Raw genomic sequence first — 9,031 nt, 5'->3', positions numbered from 1 at the left:
ATCATAAATATGGATGATGTTCCTCTGAGGTTTGACCTGCCGCTCACTCGGACTGTCTACAGGAAATGCGAATCATTCGTCACGCTGAAAACAACCGGGCATGAAAACACACTTCACCTGTGTTCTGAGCTGCACGGCATCGGGAGAAAAGCTTCACCGATGGTGATTTTTAAACGCACCACGATGCCGAAAGAAAAACTCCCGATAGAAATAGTTGTGAAAGGAAGGAGGAAGACAGTAAACAATGACTTTCTTGGTGGGCTTCTGTTTAGATACAAGCCGTGTTACAGACACTGTCTTTTGTTAAAGCCTGTGTAAAGTTCATTAGTTTCAGTGTAGACACCTGCGGCTTATAGACAGGCGTATTTATGTACAAAATAAAAATCTTAAATAAAAAAATTAATGCAGTCCTTGGAAATTCACTTTAGCTGCAGTGTCCGATTTTTTTTTTTGTAGCAAGTAAATAAGCCATAAAAAAAACCATTGCATAAAAAAATTTCAAGAATAAGAAGAAAAAACTGGCTTCGGAGGATTTTCAAAAAAGACTTATGCTAATGTATGGCTAACTAATAAAAAAAAAAAAAAAGAAAAAAAAAAAATCAAACCCGCTAGTCCTTGATTATTCAAGGACGTCGGTAAAGGATCATTTGTGCTCAGGAGCCGTAGGCAATAAGCTAGAATTATTGTTTTTGAAGGAGAATTTGGTGTTTTTGTAACAGCATTCTGAACTCTCTTATCTTCTCGTATGTCACCCCTAATAAATATATATTTTATATATATAATGTAGCTAGTTCAAACCGCCATAATTTGTGCATATGTACTCATAACGAGAACAACTATAAATTAGGAGGGATGGTAATATAAACTCCCCGGTTCTGCTTCACTGGCTTTTTTTCATTAACACTTCCTTTCCTCATGTCTCCACAAAAGAAACTTTCATTACTATGAAAGTGCAGTCAAAGAAGATAACCATATAATAACTATAACTGTAATATGGGTTTCAGCCATGGAGCTCGGATGAGAAATCCTGAACGCCGCCCACGTGAAAGGTTCACCTAAAGTTGAAATAATTTCCAGGAATATGGCACCTCACCATGAGATTCTTCTGGGGGGGTTTTTTTGGACATCATGTTCCACATTTTATTTCCCTGTTAATATCTTCCACTCCTTCAGGAAGATGTTCCACTAGAATTTCAGTGTGTTTTGTAGAGACTTACTCAGCGATAATAGTGATAAAGGCAGGTACTGATACTCCAATAGGGTTGGAGTCAGAGCTCTGCTAGTTGAAGTCAAGAGAACATTTCATGCCAACACCTCCAAGAGCATGTGTTTGCCTCCAAGATTGTGGTAAAAGTTTGTGAAAGAACCATGAATTGCAAAAAAAAGAAAAAAAATCCTCAATCCTTTTATTCAAATAAATCCATAAAAAAATACATTTCCTGAACTGACAATTGGCTGACAGCTGAGTGATGATTGGTTACAAGCTGCAAATGAGGACGGGCATTGCACCGGACACTTGGAACATATTTTTGTGTGTATGAGTGCTTATGCAATGGTGTTTTTTGTATTTACATATTGGCAATATTTTCTATTTCAATCCTCAAATGTATTTGCATACTGCATCCCATAAATCACTGAAACTGGACAATACGTTTGATTGTCCAAATAATAATGGTACTAATGATCTGTGTAAACCGGTAATCCATAACACCAGAACGTCTAGAAAGTTCCGTTCGGAGTTCATGAATTGCATTCGGCGTACCTCAACGGAAATGGATGAGCAAACGGTCCCGAAGGCATGCGTTTATGACAAATTAGGTATCAACGCACGCACAAAATGTGTGTACAAATAACCGTGCATTGTCTGTACATGCCCCAGAGCTGTTAAATCAATCTCGCCGCTGTCTGCCACAGCCCTCCTGCTACGGCCGTCCTTTCAGGTGTGCACTATTCCAGGTTCAATTTGAAGTCGATCGCACTCCGGGCGGGACTCGCATACGTGAGGAACGCGGGTCGGGGCGCTCGTGCGTGACGCGAAACTGCTAAAAAGCTCTGACAGGGAAAAGAAAGAAGAAGAAAAAAAAAAAGCCCTAAACGTAAAACGGCAACAGTACTCGCGAAGTAAGATCACGAACCGATTCCGTCCGCGGCAATCGGTCTTCGATTTGATTTGATCAGCACACAACAATGTGTAATATTATTGTCTGTATGTAAAAATGAAAAAATGATTGGCAAATGAACCGGGAGGTTTAAAATGTTCAATTGGTTCATCATAAAAAAAAACAATATAGACTACATCAACATAGAAATTCTTTTAAAAATTTGATCAAATAAAGATCACCACAAAATAGAGCTCCAAAGGGGGCTAAAATGTCCGTCTTCCATGATTTCCAAGCATCATGATACTTTATCTGTTTGGGTTAAAACAATAACAAGTACAGAACAAAACAAAGAACAATCTCTTTTAGAGATTGTGACAGTTTAAAAGGTTATATTCAGCAATAGATTTAATGCTAATGCTAGCAGCTTTATATATATTCTCAGCTGTTTTGTACCAAATCTTCCAAAAAATGTAAATGTAAGTAAAAAAAAAATAATTTCAAGTTTTTATTTCGTTTTTGATATTATTAGTATCCTAATTCCGAATAAAACCAAACGGACTTCCGTTCGTCTGGTTTGTGTTTCGCTTGTCAAAATGAACATGGCTTCTTTTCATAAGATCAAAATGTTTGCTCCATTAAAAGAGGTTTAAAATCTTCAATTGGTTCATCATATTCCAAAAACAATATGAATAAATCAACATAGAAATTTATATTAAAGTTTGATCAAATAAAGATCATTAAAAATAGAGCTCCAAAGGGGGCTAAAATGTCCGTGTTCCATGATTTCCGAGCATCATGATGCACAGAACGTGGTCCTTTAGAGATTGTGGCGGTTCGTTTTTTGATAATATTAGTATCCTATAATTTTCATTAAAGTTGCAAGAAAATGAAATAAAACCAAACGGACTTCTGGTTTGTGTTTTGCTTGTAAAAAAAAAAAAATGAACATGACGGCTTCTTTTCATAAGATCAAAATGTTTGCTTCATTTAAAGAGTGTTTTTTTTCTTTAAAGAAATGCAAAGCACAGAACTGTGGAAAAAAAACCATTTATGAGTCAGAGGAGGTAAAAAAAAAAAAAGGAAAACATTATGTTCCTGAGCTTGTGAGAGCCCAGGCAACGCTGCACATGTCATTCACAGTCAGATCGGTTGAGTGTGAATTGGCAGGAATTTTTCAAATGCGCATCATATGCCAGCTAAGTCTTATGTCATCACGCTCAAAAAGAAGTAGGATTCACACTGGGCCCTAGCCATCAGAACAGGGAAGAAATATCCCTTTCCCTTCTTAACGAGGCTTTGTATTTTGGCTAGTTCTAACTTTAGCCGGCTAGTTTGCTAGCACTGGCGTCAGAGACGCACCAAAATCCACGGGAGCTCGCTCTGCAAGCCTGTGCAAGCTGACAGATAACACACACAAAGTCTTTCCCTTATTATTTTTTCAAGCCTTCCAGCGTTAACTGACTAGCTTGCTACCGTCGACTCTGAGAACAGTCAGACCGCGGCATCTCGCTAACAACAAAATAAATAGCAAACTTTTGGCACAAAAGTTGTTTGTTTTGAGGTAAAAAATGCTGGTTCATGTATGCTGATGTGGCTTATTTAGATTTGCTTGTCATTTGATTTTGACGAATTGGAGTAAAAGGACTGTAAAAGCAACCATCAGGGTAAAATCCATCAGTGGCTTCCTGCAACATTTACTCTGAGGAGGTCATTTACAGCATTTGGCAGATGCCCTCATGAAGAGTGACTTACGCCTGAACAGTTGAGGGTGAAGGGCCTTTCTAAAGAGCCCATCAGTGTTCTCTGAGTGGTGCTGGGATTTAACCTCAAGACCTTGCAATCCAGAGTCCAATGTCTTAACCACTTAACCACCTCCCTACATGCATTGCATTTGACAGACTAACAATGATCTCATTCAGACAAATGAGCAGATGAGGGTTTGATCAAAGCCCCAGCAGTAGCATCTTAGTGGTGCTGGGATTCGAACTCATGACCTTCTGAGCAAAAGTCCAACATATTAACCACTTAGATACCACGTTCCCTGGTTCGCCATCACTTCCTATATGCTCTTCAGTACCAGAGAAGGTGGTAGCTCAGTGTTTAAGGACCAGAAAGTCATGAGTTCCCATTCTAGCACCACCAATCTGCCACGGCTGGGTCCTTGACCCTCGACTTCTTCGTTGTCGCTCTGGAAGAGAGCACAAAATATTCCAACACAGATGCGCTACACCATGCACAAGGCCCCAGAGTGGACATTTCCCCCCAAGAAAAGACTCTCAGGTTAGGATTGGATGATAGACTGGAAATATTGTGCACTTTTGACCATCGATCCTATTGAGTAGAGTGAGATTGTGAGATTCTAATTGCAATACGTCATTAAACGAATATTGTACGTGATTTTTTTTTATTGGTTGTGTGGATTGGAAATCAATAAAAACCCTTCCTTTCTGCCTTTTTCTCCCAAAAAACGAAGGACACAAGGACTTTCGTCCAACTCGTCTCTCACAGTCATTGCATTAACTGTCACACCTGATAAGAGCACATCACTGCCCATGTTACAAAATGTTCTTTTCTGATTTGCTGAGTGTAATAACTGAGTCTACAGTAGGTTTCTGTTTGTGAAATAGAGAAATTCAAATTCGTAAAATATATATGGTGGGGATTACGGCAATCGATTCCTTTATCAAGAACGGAGACGGAGTGTAAATGCAAGCGTAGGGCAGCATTATTACATCAGCACGGCAAACAGATGCTGCGTCTTAAATCATTTGCGCATTTACTCCCTATATAGTGCATGGCAGTTGAGTTTGGCGTATGGGACGGGAAAAAAAAAACTGAGCGAATTGGAACACTGACGTAAATCTCGTAGTTCAGAGACGAGACGATGTTTATAACAAAACCGTTCGACGTTACGCCCACCTTGGACTAACATCTGTAGCGTATTGTAATTTATTTAATTGGAATTAAATGTACTTTGTCTTGCTTCATCTCTGTAAAGCTGCTTTGAGACGACGCTCACTGTTAAAAGTGCTCTACAACTAAAAATGAATGGAAACATGAACCAGTGATGAGACATTACGTGAAATACACGTGGTACACGGACAGTAAATTTGAGCCGAGTTGCAGTGAATCGATCAAGGCGACATGATGCAACACTTTTTCCTCTGGCGTACAAAATGGCTTTCGCTATGCATTATTTTTTTTAATCAATTATGAGTCAGCGTGGAAAAGTGTGCGCGTCGTATTAAAACGTAACTACGCTGCTACGTCGAGACGCGGCCATGCCACTTATGCTAATTCCTCCGATCTCATTTTTCTTCAGTTCATCAGTGTGACATGATGTTCGTACTGGAGAATTGGACGCGCAATGACAGTAGCATGAAATTAGATTGCAGTGGCGCAAGGGCTGTGAAATTGCCTCGTGCCTTTCAGCCATTGTAAAGAATGGCCTTTTTATTTGAGTGATGTCTGTCAGTGAATTATATTTTTGAATTTGGTTTTCTGTAAAGCAAATGGCACCCGTGTTTCTCGACGGGGGAAAAAATAAAAAGGAATAATTACCCTCAGGGCAGGAATGGAGATTTGGACAAAAGTACAGTAGTGTTCCTTGGTTTGTGTAGCATTAGCAAAAAAAAAGGAAACAAATGCTTTATATGTCTGTTGAATCTGGTTGAACACCAGAGGTCCTATAGAGATCGCAATAGAGTAAAGACAAAACACACAGGTGACATGGTTACATTCTTTCTTGAAGGCTGAAGAAGGCAGGCATTTTAGCCACCTTTGGAGCTCTAGTGTTGCGTTTTTTTAATTGATCATGCTTCCTGAGAGAATTTGTGTTTATTCGAATTTCTTGCTACTGCATCCAAAGATGTCCTATACATTTGTGCACCTCCTATTTCCTCAGGAAAGAAGTAATGATTGCTAAATAAAAAAAATGAATAAAATCAGGCATCCCCTTTAGATAGGTTCAGAAGTCTCATTGAGAGTTACAGAAATTGTACATTTGTAGTCGATTTCTTTAATTAAATATAGAATAAATGGTAAGGGTTACTAATTAATTTGGCTGTTTCAAGTAATTCTTGACTGAAAAACTGAGAGTTTATCAACAAACTTGTTCATCTGTATAGGCATCAAGATTTTTACAACAGGCACTAGAACTAAAGACATTTGCCCAAAACGTGGTCTTCCTTCACTCAAGGTCCGTGGGCCACTTTTTGTGGCTTGCGCGAGCTTCAAACGCACAAGTTTGTCCTAAATAAGGTGTATGCTAATTTACTACATCACCCACAAGGCACTTCGATTACCTGACCCGCGGAGTGACATCCCGCCACTAGAGTGCAGTGTTTCTACTTCCGTTTTTTTTTCAACAAGCAGGGATTATAAATATCAACGAATCAATCCCAAAATGTCAGAGAAAAGTTGACGCAAAGGGAAAACATTCGAATGAAGGATGGAAAAGCGAATATATGTTGGTGCTTTGAGAAGACAAACCGGTGTGTATTTCTCATCATGAGGTGGTGACGGAGTACAATATACTGTACGTCGGCGTTTTGACACCAAACGTCCATAGGAATGCTGGACATAGCCTTCAAGAAAAAACTCAAATTGTCGAAGAATTAAAAGGCAGACTGCAATCGCAGAAGGAAGAGTTTACTAAAGCGACAGCCAAAAATTTTTTATTTTAAACATTATGGCCTGCAACTTAGACCACGTTTTAGATTTGGGCCCCTTGTGTGATCGACGCCCCTCATCTAGATTCAATCCAGTACACTTCAATTCAGTGTTGCAGGGTTTGTGTCGTATTAGCGAACAGACTCGTTCATCGTGCGTCTTTTTGGGAAGTTTTTGGAGAAAATGTATAGATTTTGTGTTGTTTATTTTCTTTTTTACATGATTTTGTAGTTGATTTCAGACAAAAAAAAAAAAAGCACAATATGTTGAAACAAATGCAAACGTAAGAACCATTCGAGAGACCAATGATTGGACATCTCAACCTCCAGCATTACCACCTCTCAGGCTCTCAAATTTACAGCTTCCACCATGCTCCCCCCAAAGGTTAAAATACATTTGCGTTGTGATTATCACGGCCCCCGTGTGGCCTATAAACTGACACGACTTGCGTGTTAAAAAGAGCATTATCGGTGCATGGATGAGTGTGGATCAGGTGTTCTCAGAGTGTGTAAAGAAAGAGAAAGTGAGTGGAGAAAGTAGAAGGCGGCAGCAGTACGTTTGACGCAGTTGAAGAGGTGTGCGTCAGAATCGGAATATTATTTTGAACGCTGGAACGGAAATGCAGAGGATTTGACGTGTTACCATCATGCTCACGTCTACGATTGACCGAATTTAGAAGAAAACTTCAAGTCCTGTATTTTGAGTTTTCCTGTATTGGCTGTTTTTCTGTCGTTTTTCGAATTCTGTATTGTGTTTTAGAGACAAGTTTGCTTACACACACACACACACACACACACACACACACACACACACACACACACACTAAACCAATTTGTCTGGATAACATAAGTTTCTATATACAACTAATCCAAATAATAATAATAATAAGAAGAAGAAGAAGAACAGCACAGTATCACTTTAATATGAACACATGGACACTTTAGTGACAATCATACTAAATTATTTAAATTTGGAATACTGTCAATATGTCATGAAAAAATTGAATCAATAAATAAATAAATAATGTATAATATAAATAAATATATTTTCATACTTTATAGTTACAACTTGATACTTTTTAATATACATATATATAAATATATAAAGTACAAAAGTATAAATATACAATTTATATAATATAAATATTTCATATTAACAATTTATTTAAAACATACAATTTTTAAATTCTATTTCTATTATTCAATTCTATAAATATGCATTTAAATTCAAATTTGATTTGATTAAGAAATCAAGATTTACGCCTAAGGTACTATGGAATCTTTTTCATTATCATGTTATATTTTTGCTATTAATTTTACTCAATTTTGTTTTTAATCCAAACTGAGTAAATAATGTGTGAAAGTGTGTGAAAGCATCAGTCCAGGTGCAATGACTTCATGTTTGGAGGTGCTGAACAGGCCAAGGCCTGGACCATGGCTGAGTCGCATGTTACTTTTGATGGAAATTGCTACCATTATGTCATTAAAATGAAAAGTCCAGAAAAGTTGGAAGATAATGGTGGCGGTTGAGGTAAACTTTCAAAGGTGTTACATAGACGGCGAGAAAAAGTAAAAAAAAAAAAAAAGTCTATGCTATGATTTTGGACACTTCCATGAAACTGTCTTTGTTTCTTCTGAAATGAAGCCTGATTTTTTGACATCACAACCCCGGATTCGATTATATGTCATTGGTGTTCTAACTTTGCTCGTCTTGTTTTTAATTAGCCACGACAGTGAATTTGAGTGTATCCAAATTATCGTGCAAAATTCTTTCAGTATCCGAGAAGCAAAACCGCCAGATGCACTCATTACTCTCACTTTTTGCATCAAGCGACAAGATTTTTCTTTGGTCCAGACTAACAACATGGTGCAAATTTATGGGGTAAAATAAGCCCCCCACACTTGTTAAGAAACCTGCAATTTAGCCACATCAGGCATGCGCTAATGCGGTCGGAGAAAATTGCATGCTTTAATACGTCTCTTTCATTCATCGGCTTTTACAAGGAGGAATCATCTAATGACTAGTAAACCACAAGGTTTGTAGAGTGATGACGCCTGGAGTGCAAGTCAGCGTTTCCGGTTCATCCCAGAGGTGTTTGATAGGGTTGGAGTTCTAGCAGGAGATCTTCCACTCCAACACCATGTAAATCAGGGGGCATTATCTTATGCTGGAACAGTTTTGGGTCTCCGAGTTCGAGTGAAAGGAAAATTCCACGCCATCCAAAGGCATCGTATACAAATTGTGTGTTTTTCCAACTT

The sequence above is a fragment of the Silurus aristotelis genome (assembly GCF_946808225.1).
Source record: "Silurus aristotelis genome assembly, chromosome: 3".
Taxonomy (NCBI): domain Eukaryota; kingdom Metazoa; phylum Chordata; class Actinopteri; order Siluriformes; family Siluridae; genus Silurus; species Silurus aristotelis.
The sequence above is the reverse complement of the archived record's forward strand: the minus strand, read 5'-3'. Positions refer to the sequence as shown.